At 42.9% G+C, this 11,933-nt stretch overlaps 1 pseudogene; it reads left to right on the top strand.

Annotated features, from left to right (window-relative positions):
- The first annotated feature begins 537 nt into the window (after nt 1-537).
- LOC108289678 lies at nt 538-11,695 on the top strand (annotated as a pseudogene).
- Nucleotides 11,696-11,933: the final 238 nt, after the last annotated feature.

Genomic DNA, 11,933 nt, shown 5'->3' with positions numbered 1-11,933 from the left:
CAATGAGATAAAATATTAATAATGAGGGATCTAGATGAAGGGAGTGTATGGGTATTCTCCCTTCTAGTCTTGCAAATTTTCTATTAATTTCAAACTAAAAAGTTAATTTAACAAAATGGCATCTATACACACACACTCCTCAGGATAGTATTTTGCTGTAATGTGCTAACTGCCTCTCCAGATATTCAAGAAAAGGACAAGCTTCGGTTCCATCTGCCTTGTCTGAGAGTGGAAGTATAAGGACTCACAGCTTTTTCCTGAGAGATGCTTTCTACCTGTGGTCAGTAATGAAAGACCACTATTCATCAGATAACCATTTGTTTTTGGAAGTGCACAAGCCAAACTCTCCACCAAGGATAAATGTAGCACAGCTTCATTTAAATAAATAAATGGATAAATACCCAAAGAGAAGTTCTACCTCATAGCAGAGTAACAACTAATAAATGTAGAAGAAATAATGGAATTAGGAAAATCACCATATGGCCAACACTACAGTCATAATTGACTAAGGCATGAATTATCAGTAGATGCAAAAATTACTAAGTGAAAATTTGATGGGGAAGAGAATGCTTTGTAGAAAACTACAAAGCAGGACACATGGTTGGGAATAAGACTAAAAACCAGGTGGAGCTCCTCTCAACTGCTCCTGCTGGCAGATACAGGAGCTAGCAGGAGAACCTGATGCAGGGTAAGCATGCCCCAAAACTGGGACTTAGCCTGGGAGGGTTCTTGGCTTCTCCCAGGAAAGAATTCAAGAGCAAGTCAGTGGTGTTAGACAGCAACTTTGATTGAAGCAGCAGTGTACAGCAGCAGCAGAGGTGCTGCCCCTTGCAGAGCAGGGTTGCCCCACAGGCAGTGTGCTCAGAGTAGCAGCTCAGAGCCAGTTCTGCAGTCAGCTTTATACCCACTTTTAATTATATACAAATTAAGGGGTAGATTGCAGAAATGTCTAGAAAAAGGGCAGTAACTTCTGGGTCATCAGTCATTGACATGGAAAGGGATGGTAACTTCTAGGTGTTGCCATGGCAATGGTGACCTGACATGGCACACTGGTGGACATGTCTTAGGAAAAGGAACTTCCACTCTATCCTTCTTTTAGCTAGTCCTCAATTTGGTCCAGTGTCTGAGCCCTGCCTCTGGAGTCAAACCCATCCATGGTGATGCTATCTGGGCAAGGGCCTTACCTCCCAGTTCTGTTGTTTCATGTTGCCGCAAAGCCATGTCTGAAGGAAACTACAAAGCAAAACATCTAGGCCTGTAGCTAAGACACAGAAATAAAAAAGCTGAAGCCTAGATTCAAAAAGCACTTAAAATTTTTCTGTGCAACAAGAAGGCTGGAAGTAGGTGGTTACTGACATCAATCCAGTACATTTAGGGCTAACGTCTCAGATTTTCTTGGCCTTTCCCTCATATTCCTCCCCCAAACTGCTCAACTCCAGCTACCACATCTGTATTCCAAGGAAAAAGGGAAAGCGTATCAGCTGAATCTGTTTCTCAAACAGACAAGAGAAATTTTCTTAAAGCGCAAAATGAAGAGTAGCCAGATTGACTGTTGAAGAGCCACTCCACTGCTAGAGAAGGGAACTGTTGTTTTTCCACTACAGCAGAACATGTGACCACAGCATGTTACTTCTCCTCTCTTTTTCTACAAGGGGAGACTTTATGGTGGTCATACAGTATAGAAGTTACGTGTTTCCTTCAAGTAGCAATGCATAACAGAGGCTTAACCAATGAAGACATTTAATTACCTCACATTGAGAGATGTCTGCAGGAAATTAGTGCTAGTTTTTGCAAGTAATTTCAAAAGTTCAAGGGTATGATCAAGAGCAAAGCCCTTTCTACCTGTCTACTCCGGCATTCTCAGTAGAATAGCTTCTTGTCCTTAGTTGTATAGGATTGATGTGTAGTCTTAGGAGAGATAGTCTCTCTCTGCTGACAAAATGTGAATCTGAGGCCTTTGGAGAAAATTTTCTCACCACATGGAAAGAGAATTTCTGCAAGGCCAGGTCAGCAGACAGGAAAGAGTCAAGACTCAAAAAGAGGAACTGCACCACGGCAGCACCAACCGAGCTCCTACGTCCAAGCGGCCTGAAGCCGCCTCCGCATGCCCCAGTTACTGTGCCCACAGCTCTCCCTTTTCTTCCTTTCTTCTCCTATTTCTCTTTTTTTGGGTGTGTGGAGGAGTTTAGAAATGGAGTGGTCCAGCAATGCCACTTATGGACAGATATCCAAAAGAATTGAAAACAGGGTCTTGAAGAGATACTTGTATACCCGTGTTCATAGCGGCACTATTCAAAACAGGCAAAAGATAGAGGCAACCCAAGTGTCCACTGACAGATAAATGAACAAAATGAAGTATATACATATGATGGAGTATTTTTCAGCCTTAAAAAGGAAGAACATTCTGATACATGCTACAATATGGATGAATTTGAAGACAGTATTCTAAGTGAAAGAAGCCATTTAAAAAGGACAAATACTGTAAAATTCTACCTACATGAGGTCCCCAGAGTGGTCAACTTCACAGAGACAGAAAGGAGAATGGTGGTTTCCAGGGCTGGGATGAGGAAGAATGGGGAACTGTTTAATGGAACAGAGATCCCATTTTATAAGATGAGAACATACCAATTAGTTGCACAACAATGTAAATGTACTCAACACCACTGAACTGCACACATAAACCTGATTAAGATGGTAAATTTTATGTTACATGTATTTTGCCACAATTAAAAATATTGAGACAAGAATTAAGTGGAGTTTTTGTCACATGCAACTAAAAGTGTCCTGACTTGTAGAAGGAGAAAAAGAGTGAAGCATATTGTGGAGAAAGAAGAAAAAAAGATAACTAACCGGAGAACCCCAACATTTAAGGAAAAGCTGGACAAAACGGTAACCGTGTCGATGGCTAGGACGAAGCTTCCCCCAGTGAAGGTGGATGAAGGTGATGCCCCTTCATTTCTGAGACCAGGAAAAGGTCACAAGGAAGCCAAGGCAGAATAGTTTTGGGCTGGAGGGATTAGTCAATAAAGTTGAGTGGCTTTCAAGAGGCCAAATAATATAAATACTGTACTGAGAAGTGTCTATTTGATTTGACAGCTAGAAAGTTTTTCTAGGGAAGATTCAATAGAACCAACGGAGAAGACTTTAATGCAGTGTGTTCAAGAGTGGATGAAAAGGGAAGCAGAGAGAGAGAACGCATGCACAGCTTTTCAATGACCTTAGAAGTCTATCACTTGAAATTAATTGCATGAGTATAGTTTCCAAGTGATTAATAGTGAGGCCAAAGTTAAGAAGTAGCTCCCATTATCCACATTGCTGGGAAAGAGCAGAAAGGCTGGTCCTTGGCACAGTCCAGAGGCCCTGTCGAGTGGACTTCCTACCAACAGCCTGCTTTGGAGATGGGCTAACCTGTTTCCTGCCTCGATCTCTCTTCTCTCTCAGATTCTTTGCAAAATGAGGGGTGGCCATGTTTAATATTTTACCACATCTTATCACTCTCTTTCTCAATCTCTCTCCTCTATATGTGTGTATGCAAGTATGTGTGTGTGTGCACACATGTGTATATATGTAGATAGTTTCCACTGAACTATTTGTATTTCATGTCCATAATACTTTTTTAATTGGAAGTTTTATTTTAGATTCCGGGGGTTCTTGTGCAGGTTTGTGACATGGGTATATTATGTGATGCTGAGGTCTGGAGTAAGGATGATCCCGTCACTCAGGGAGTGCGCATAGTACCCAACAGATAGTTTGTCAGTCCTTGCGCACCTCCCTCCCCGCCGCCCAGTGTCTGTCATTCCTGTCTTTGTGTCTATGCGTACCCAACGTTTAGCTCCCACTTATAAGTGAGAACATGAGGTATTTGGCTTTCTGTCCTTGTGTGAATTCACTTAAGATAATGGCCTCCAACTCCTTCATGTTGTTGCAAAGGACATGATTTCACCCTTCTTTATGGCTGCACAGTATTCCATGGCGTATATGTGCCACACTGTCTTTATCCAGTCCACCATGGATGGTACCTAGGCTGATTTATTGCCAATAGTGCTTTGAGGAACATACAAAGTGAATGTGAGTATATTTTCATAGAGATAAGATTACTGGGTCAAACGGGAGTCCTGTTTTAAGTTGGAGAAATCTCCAAACTGCTTTCCACAGTGGCTGAACTAATTTACATTCCCACCAACAGTATATATGTATTCCCTCTTCTCTGCAGCCTCACCAGCATTTGTTACTTTACTTTTTAGTAACAGCCATTCTAACTGGTGTGAGATGGTGTCTCGCGGTTTTAATTGGCATTTCTCTGATGATTAGTGATGCTGAGCACTTTTTCATATATTTGTTGGCTGTGTGTATGTCTTCTACTGAGAAGTGTCTGTTCGGGTCCTTTGCCCACCTTTTTTTTTTTTTTTGAGACGGAGTTTCGCTCTTGTTACCCAGGCTGGAGTGCAATGGCACGATCTTGGCTCACCGCAACCTCCGCCTCCTGGGTTCAGGCAATTCCCCTGCCTCAGCCTCCTGAGTAGCTGGGATTACAGGCACGCGCCACCATGCCCAGCTAATTTTTGTATTTTTAGTAGAGACGGGGTTTCACCATGTTGACCAGGATGGTCTCGATCTCTTGACCTCGTGATCCACCCGCCTCGGCCTCCCAAAGTGCTGGGATTACAGGCGTGAGCCACCGCGCCCGGCCATTTGCCCACCTTTTAATAGTATCATTTGTTTTTCGTTTGTTAAATTAAGTTCCTTATAGAACCTGGATATTAGACTTTTTTTGGATGTATAGCTTGTGACCATTTTCTCCCACTCCATAGAGTGTCTGTTCATTCTGTTGATATTTTTGTTGTTGTTGTGCAGAAGCTCTTTAGTTTAATTAAGTGCTACTTGTCCATTTTTGAGTTTGTTACAATTGCTTTTGCGACCTTAGCCAGAAAACTCTTTGCCAAGGCCAATGTCCAGAATGGTACTTCCTAGATTTTCTTCTAGGATTCTAACAGTTTTAAGTCTTGCATTTAAATCTTTGATCCATCTTATTTTTTCTTTATGGTGAAAGACAATGATTTTTCCATTCTTCCACATATGACTGGTCAGTTATCCCAGCACCATTTGTTAAACAGGGACTCTTCTCCTCACTGCTTTTTTTTTATTGACTTTGTCAGAGATCAGATGGTTGCTGGTATAGTTTTACTCCCAGGCTCTCTGCTCTGCTCCATTGCACAACCGTAATATTTTAGAAGAGTTTAATCCAGTTCCATTGTAGGACATCACATTTTGGTTTGTTTCAGGTTTCCACATGGTTAGATTTTTGTTATGTGCTCTTTTTTGCCAAAATAACAGATATGATTCTGTTTTTGTATCAGGGTTTCATATCAGGAAGTGTACAACGTCAATTTGTCACACGACTTACAATATTTAATATTCACAACAATCCAGTAAAGTTTGCATCAATGTGGAAACTCACCCCCAGAAACCCTTGCTAAATTGATCAAGGTCAAATAGTGAAGAGCTGACCCAGGCATCAAACCCAAGTCCATCTGGCTTCAATACCCATGTTCTTTCCACACCACATCAGCTCCCACTAAGAGTGTCACATGCAGGCATAGCACACTGTGGCTCTCATCTAAATGTCACTTGTTCCTTGTCCCTGTTACTAATTTTCACCACCTACACAAATATTCCCATCACCCTTTTACTCTCTGACAACAATTTTTCACCTTGATGTCCTCATATCCACTGCCACCCTCTGAGTATCGTATTTCCTGGCTACTCAAAATGTGCTCCACAGACGAGCACCAGACATCACCTTAGAACTTAGAAATGCATAATTTTGTGCTCCATCCCCGACCTACTAGATCAAAATCCGTATTTTAACAAGCTCCCCAGGCGTATGCACACTGAGGTCGAGAAGGGCTGCTGTGTTTCACTTCCTTACCAGACTTCCTCCATGACCAGTTCTCCACCCTCCCTGCCCCACCACTTAATTGAGGCAGGTCTTCTTCGCCTGCTCAAGTGCTTCCAAGTGGCCCTGTCCACTGCAGGGTGGCCATAACAGGAAAGAGCCAGAATTATCACAGTTTCCACCTGTGACTCCTACAAATGAGAAAACATGCTAAGACCATTAGGAAGACTCTCTCCATAAACTGGATTTGTGGGCTTCTTTTCTTGGGTTCTTTAGCATGAGTGTGAGTGTTTGCATCTAGAAGGGATTTTCATTTTTAGTCTTCTATAAATAAGCCAAACACATTCCATCCTTCGTCACACTCTTCCTGGTGTCTGCCCCCTTCACTCTCATCAGCACCCACGGCTGGAAAAGCCTGAACCCCCGTCCACCCCAGCTCGCAGGACCCGTGCAAATTGTGGAAACTCGAACCCTTGCCTGAGGCCTCAGTGTCCTCAGCAGTCCTGTATGCCTGACATGGATGCAAGGCCAGATCTCATAGGTAGCTTCTTAGATCCTCAGACCCAGTTTACTTGCTTCAGTTTGTACTCTGGCTTGAGGCCCCATCCCTGAGTTTTAGTTCTGTTCTTGTGGTACCCAACCCCTCTTCTGGATCCCGACCTTCCTTGACAGGCAGCTTTCATTATCGTGGCTGGGTCTGCCAGACACTTAACCGTCCACCTTTAGCCTCCTGCTAGGACACATACTGATTTATCTTGTCAGTTGTTTGCAAGTAACAACCAGAATCTGCCATAACCTTGGAAACCCTGCACTGATTTTCAGTCTGAGACTGACTGATGCTAGAGGAGAAGACACTCTTGGCAGGAGATTTGAGAGGAACTACAATTGGGACTGGCTAGCTAATTTTTTTTAGACGAACAGAATGGATTTTATGTCATCTTACTTTTCTCATGAATTCTTTACAGTCTACAAACTGTCCTGCTTAATAGCACTTTCTTTGCAAGGCTGTCTGGATGACCCTAGGAGAGAAGTCTGTTCAGGTTTCTGGCTGGGGATAGAATCCCCAGGAACTGGATGATGCCAGAACAGGCAGAGGCTCACATTCAACTCTGGGACATGGTGTAAATCTGAGTCAAAAGAGTATCAGAGTCAAGGTAGCCCAAAGGAGGGCAAAGGGAAACAGGTTAAGAAGGAAAAGTCAGGTTTAAAGCAAAGGGATCTGCCCCTAAAGTCAACCAGACAGACAGGAATAGGGGGCGGAGCCTAGAGAAACAGAATCAAGTCAACCAGACGGACAGGAATGGGGGCAGAGCCTGGAGAAACAGAATCAAGTCAACCAGATGGACAGGAATGGGGGCGGAGCCTGGAGAAACAGAATCAAGTTAACCAGATAGACAGGAATAGGGGGTGGAGCCTGGAGAAACAGAATGCCCTGAGCACACAGGTATTGAGAAAATGGGAGGGGACTTTTTATAGGGAACCCATAAATTAGCCACAGGTCAGGGGAGAAACTAAAGAACTAAAGTGGTTCAGATGAAAAACAAAGTAGGAACAGGGATGCCAACTAGTGCTACAGTACACAGATAATGTACTAACTAGAAGCTTCACTAGAAAAAACTGGATACAAGTCATTCTACCAAATTGACACACTAGAGCAAAGCCCGGAATATAGCACCCAAGGATACTCCACAATATGGCCAATAAACACATGAAAAATGCTCAAGATCATTAGTCATTAGGAAAATGCAAATTAAAACTACATTGGCATACCACTATTCACCTATTAGAAGGATGAAAAGTTTTTTAACTGACCAGACCATGTGCTAGTGAGGATGTGGAGCAACCAGAATGCTCACAAACTGCAAAGGGAATGTGGAATGGTACAACCACTTTGGAAAACCTTCACTCCTAGGTATGCATCCCAGATAAATAAAAGCACAGGTCTACACAAAGACTTGTGCCCACACGTTCTTATCGGCTTGATTTGTGATCATCACAAACCAATTTTCCATGTGCAGGTGAATCGATAAACAAATTGTGGTAGAGCCATACAACGGAATACTGCTCAGCACTAAAACTGAATGAACTGTTGATGCATATACAACACGAGTGATTTCACAAATCACTGAGCTGCATGAAAGAAGCCAGTAGAAGAAGAGTAAGTATTGTGTACTTTCATTTATAAAAAAAAATTCTGGAATACATAGATCAACATGTACTGACAGAGAGCAGGTCCCTGATTGCATGAGGACAGGAGTGGAGAGAGGCATGTGAAAAAAGGAAGCTTTTGGGGGTGATGAAAATGTTCATTCTCTTCATCATGGTGAGGATATCAGAGGTACCTGTATGTTTCAAAATGCTTCAAAAGGTACGCTTTAAATATATGCAGTTTATGATACTTCAATTACGCCTCAAGAAAGTTGAATACAAGCAAAACAAAATGAAACAAACCAAAATTCCACATACAATTTATCACATTCCCTTCCTTCTTCCTGACATGGAGATCAGTAACAGACAGAGGGTGAGGTCCCCGTCATACTCCATATCTGCGTGAGATGTGAAAAAGGTCTCCCTGCCAAAGTGGGAGTGAATTTGTGGCAAAAGCAAAAATAATCCTTTACCGATTTAAACAGGTGAGACTTCGGCGTTATTTTTGACTGCAGCAGAGTGCCAACCCATCTGACTGACACAACCTCCAGACTCAGTATGTTGTCCCAAAGTCTCATTGATAAAACAAGTTAAGCCAGGTACAGTGGCTCATGTCTGTAATCCCAGCACTCTGGGAGGCCAAGGGAGGAGGACTGCTTGAGGCCAGGGCTTGAGACCAGCCTAGGCAACAAAGTGAGACCCCCATCCCAAAAAAGGGGAAGGGAGGAGAAGGGGAAGGGGAAGGGGAGAAAGAAAATTAATTTTAGAAAAAGAACAAATTAACAGTCCAACACACACTACATGTACATAGAAACACTATGTAGTCCATGAAACACTACAGTACAGAGAATCTGCCCTCATAGAGTTTGAGAAACATAAATCGGACTTCTATTTGTTCAAGTGACAGAGCAATTTTAAGATCCAAACTCCTAAAGTGATCCATCATACCAACCACAGTGTATGTGGTGATGATGAGGGTCAGGACATTTTAAGAGAAGATGGGGATATTGGACATGCCCAAGCCACCCTGTCTGACACCATGATATTGTTCAGAGCTAACTGAAGAACACTGAATGTATTGTGATGAAAGAAAACATCAGTACTGTTAAGATGGTCACTTGTAGTGTGATAAACTGAAACATCCCTCTGCTTTTCAGAAGAAATTTGAAGTTACATAGAAACTATCTGAGGATAGCACCATCCATCCCAGATGGTTTAGACAAGGCTTTATCAATTAATATGAAGGCTCCTTGGATTGAGGGCAGACCCAGAAAGGAGATCAGGATGAATGTTTCACAAGAAGCAAGGCCATAGTACTGTTAATAAGAAATGCAAGTTCCTTACAGGAGACTAGGCTAGTCTTTAGAGAAAAATTAACACTTGAGATGATGAACTATTTCATCTTGGCCATTTCAAGAAGGAATCAGAGGCCATCATCATGCGAGAAGCGAGACCAGAGTATAGTCGAAGCCCAGGGGACCGTTAGGCACAGCCTTATATTCTCAGAGGTCTCAAAGGCCCATGTTTTGATGTCATCTCCAGATGAGGGCAAACACAGAGTCACTGAGCTACAGTGACAGAACCCAGGGAAGATGTTTTCAGTGTGGGGCATAAAATGTGTAGCCTATCATCAAACCCAGAGTACAGTGTGAATTAATTCTTCAGAGCAGATTTGTTATGGGACACTTTCATTTTGGAATTGTTCATTTATAAAGCATAAACTTCAACATATGATCGTTTGCAACCCTACTTCAGCTTTCCTTCATTTTTACAAACAAAAATATTGGCACTCATATAATGAAAACGCTCTGGGTATTCTAGGTTGTGAGAAGCTCAGCCACACATGGACCCACACCATTAACGACCCCAACCCACGGGTCCATAGCTCATCAGTCCCTGCTTTGGAGCCAGCAAAAACTTAGGGCAAAAAGAACTCCAAAACATGGAAGAATCACTGCTCTGAGGTGGAGTGGAGTAATGTGTTCTGAGGAAGGATACGTCATCAGATGGTGGAGCTCTTATGAAGAGGACCGTGGGAGAAACAGGAAGAGGACCAGGGAGCTTCAGTTCATAAAATGTGCAAGTGTCCATGTAGGACACCCTCTGAAGTTCTAAATCATAATGTCTAGTTCCCCTCTTTATCCCATGAATAGTACAAGGCAAAGAGGTGTCCATAAAAACTCTCTAATGTGGAAATGCAAATCAAAACCACAACGAGATACCATCTCACGCCAAATGACTATTATTACAAAGTCAAAAAATATTAACATGCTGGTGAGATTGCAGAGAAAAGGGAATGCTTATACACTGTTGGTAGGAGTGTAAATTAGTTCAACCATTGTGGAAAGCAGTATGGCAACTCTTCAAGGAGCAAAAAACAGAGCTACTATTTGATGTAGCAATCCCATTACTGGTATACACCCAGAGAAATATAAATCATTCTACCATAAAGACACATGCATGTGAATGCTCACTGCAGCACTATTCACAATAGCAAATATGTGACTCAACCTAAACACCCACCAATGACAGACTGGATAAAGAAAATGTGGCACATATACACCATGGAATACTATGCAGCCATCAAAAAGAATGAGATGGCCTTTCTGCCCGTGGACGCCGCCGAAGAAGCATCATTAAAGTCTCTCTTCTCCCTGCGATCATGTCTAAGTCAGAGTTTCCTAAAGAGCCGGAACAGCTGAGGAAGCTCTTCATTGGAGGGTTGAGCTTTGAAACAAGCGATGAGACCCTGAGGAGCCATTCTGAGCAATGGGGAACGCTCACAGTCTGTGTGGTAATGAGAGATCCAAACACCAAGCACTCCAGGGGCTTTGGGTTCGTCACGTATGCAACTGTGGAGGAACTGGATGCAGCCATGAACACAAGGTCACACAAAGTGGATGGAAGAGTTGTGGAACCAAAGAGAGCTGTCTCAAGAGAAGATTCTCAAAGACCGGGTGCCCACTTAACTGAAAAAAATATTCGTTGGTGGCATTAAAGAAGACACTGAAGAACATCACCTAAGAGATTATTTTGAACAGTATGGAAAATTTGAAGTGATTGAAATCATGACTGACAGAGGCAGTGGCAAGAAAAGGGGCTTTGCCTTTGCAACCTTTGATGACCATGACTCCGTGGATAAGACTGTCATTCAGAAATACCGTACTGTGAATGGCCACAACTGTGAAGTTAGGAAAGCCCTGTCAAAGCAAGAGGTGGCTAGTCCTTCATCCAGCCAAAGAGGTCGAAGTGGTTCTGGAAATTTTGGTGGTGGTCGTGGGGGTGGTTTCGGTGGGAATGACAACTTTGGTCGTGGAGGAAACTTCAGTGGTCGTGGTTGGCTTTGGTGGCAGCCGTGGTGGTGGTGGATATGGTGGCAGTGGGGATGGCTATAATGGATTTGGTAATGATGGAGGCAATTTTGGAGGTGGTGGAAGCTACAATGATTTTGGCAGTTACAACAATCAGTCTTCAAATTTTGGACCCATGAAGGGAGGAAACTTTGGAGGCAGAAGCTCTGGCCCCTATGGTGGTGGCGGCCAATACTTTGCCAAACCACGAAACCAAGGTGGCTATGGCAGTTCCAGTAGCAGCAGTAGCTATGGCAGTGGCAGACGATTTTAATTAGGAAACAAAGCTTAGCAGGAGAGGAGAGCCAGAGAAGTGACAGGGAAGCTACAGGTTATAACAGATTTGTGAACTCAGCCAAGCACAGTGGTGGCAGGGCCTAGCTGCTACAAAGAAGACATGATTTAGACAAATACTCATGTGTATGGGCAAAAAACTCGAGGACTGTATTTGTGACTAATTGTATAACAGGTTATTTTAGTTTCTGTTCTGTGGAAACTGTAAAGCATTCCAACAAAGGGTTTTAATGTAGATTTTTTTT

This window comes from Cebus imitator, unplaced genomic scaffold (genome assembly GCF_001604975.1).
Source record: "Cebus imitator isolate Cc_AM_T3 unplaced genomic scaffold, Cebus_imitator-1.0 Scaffold410, whole genome shotgun sequence".
Lineage (NCBI taxonomy): Eukaryota > Metazoa > Chordata > Mammalia > Primates > Cebidae > Cebus > Cebus imitator.
Note: the sequence above shows the minus strand (reverse complement) of the source record. Positions and strands in the feature narration are given on the sequence as shown.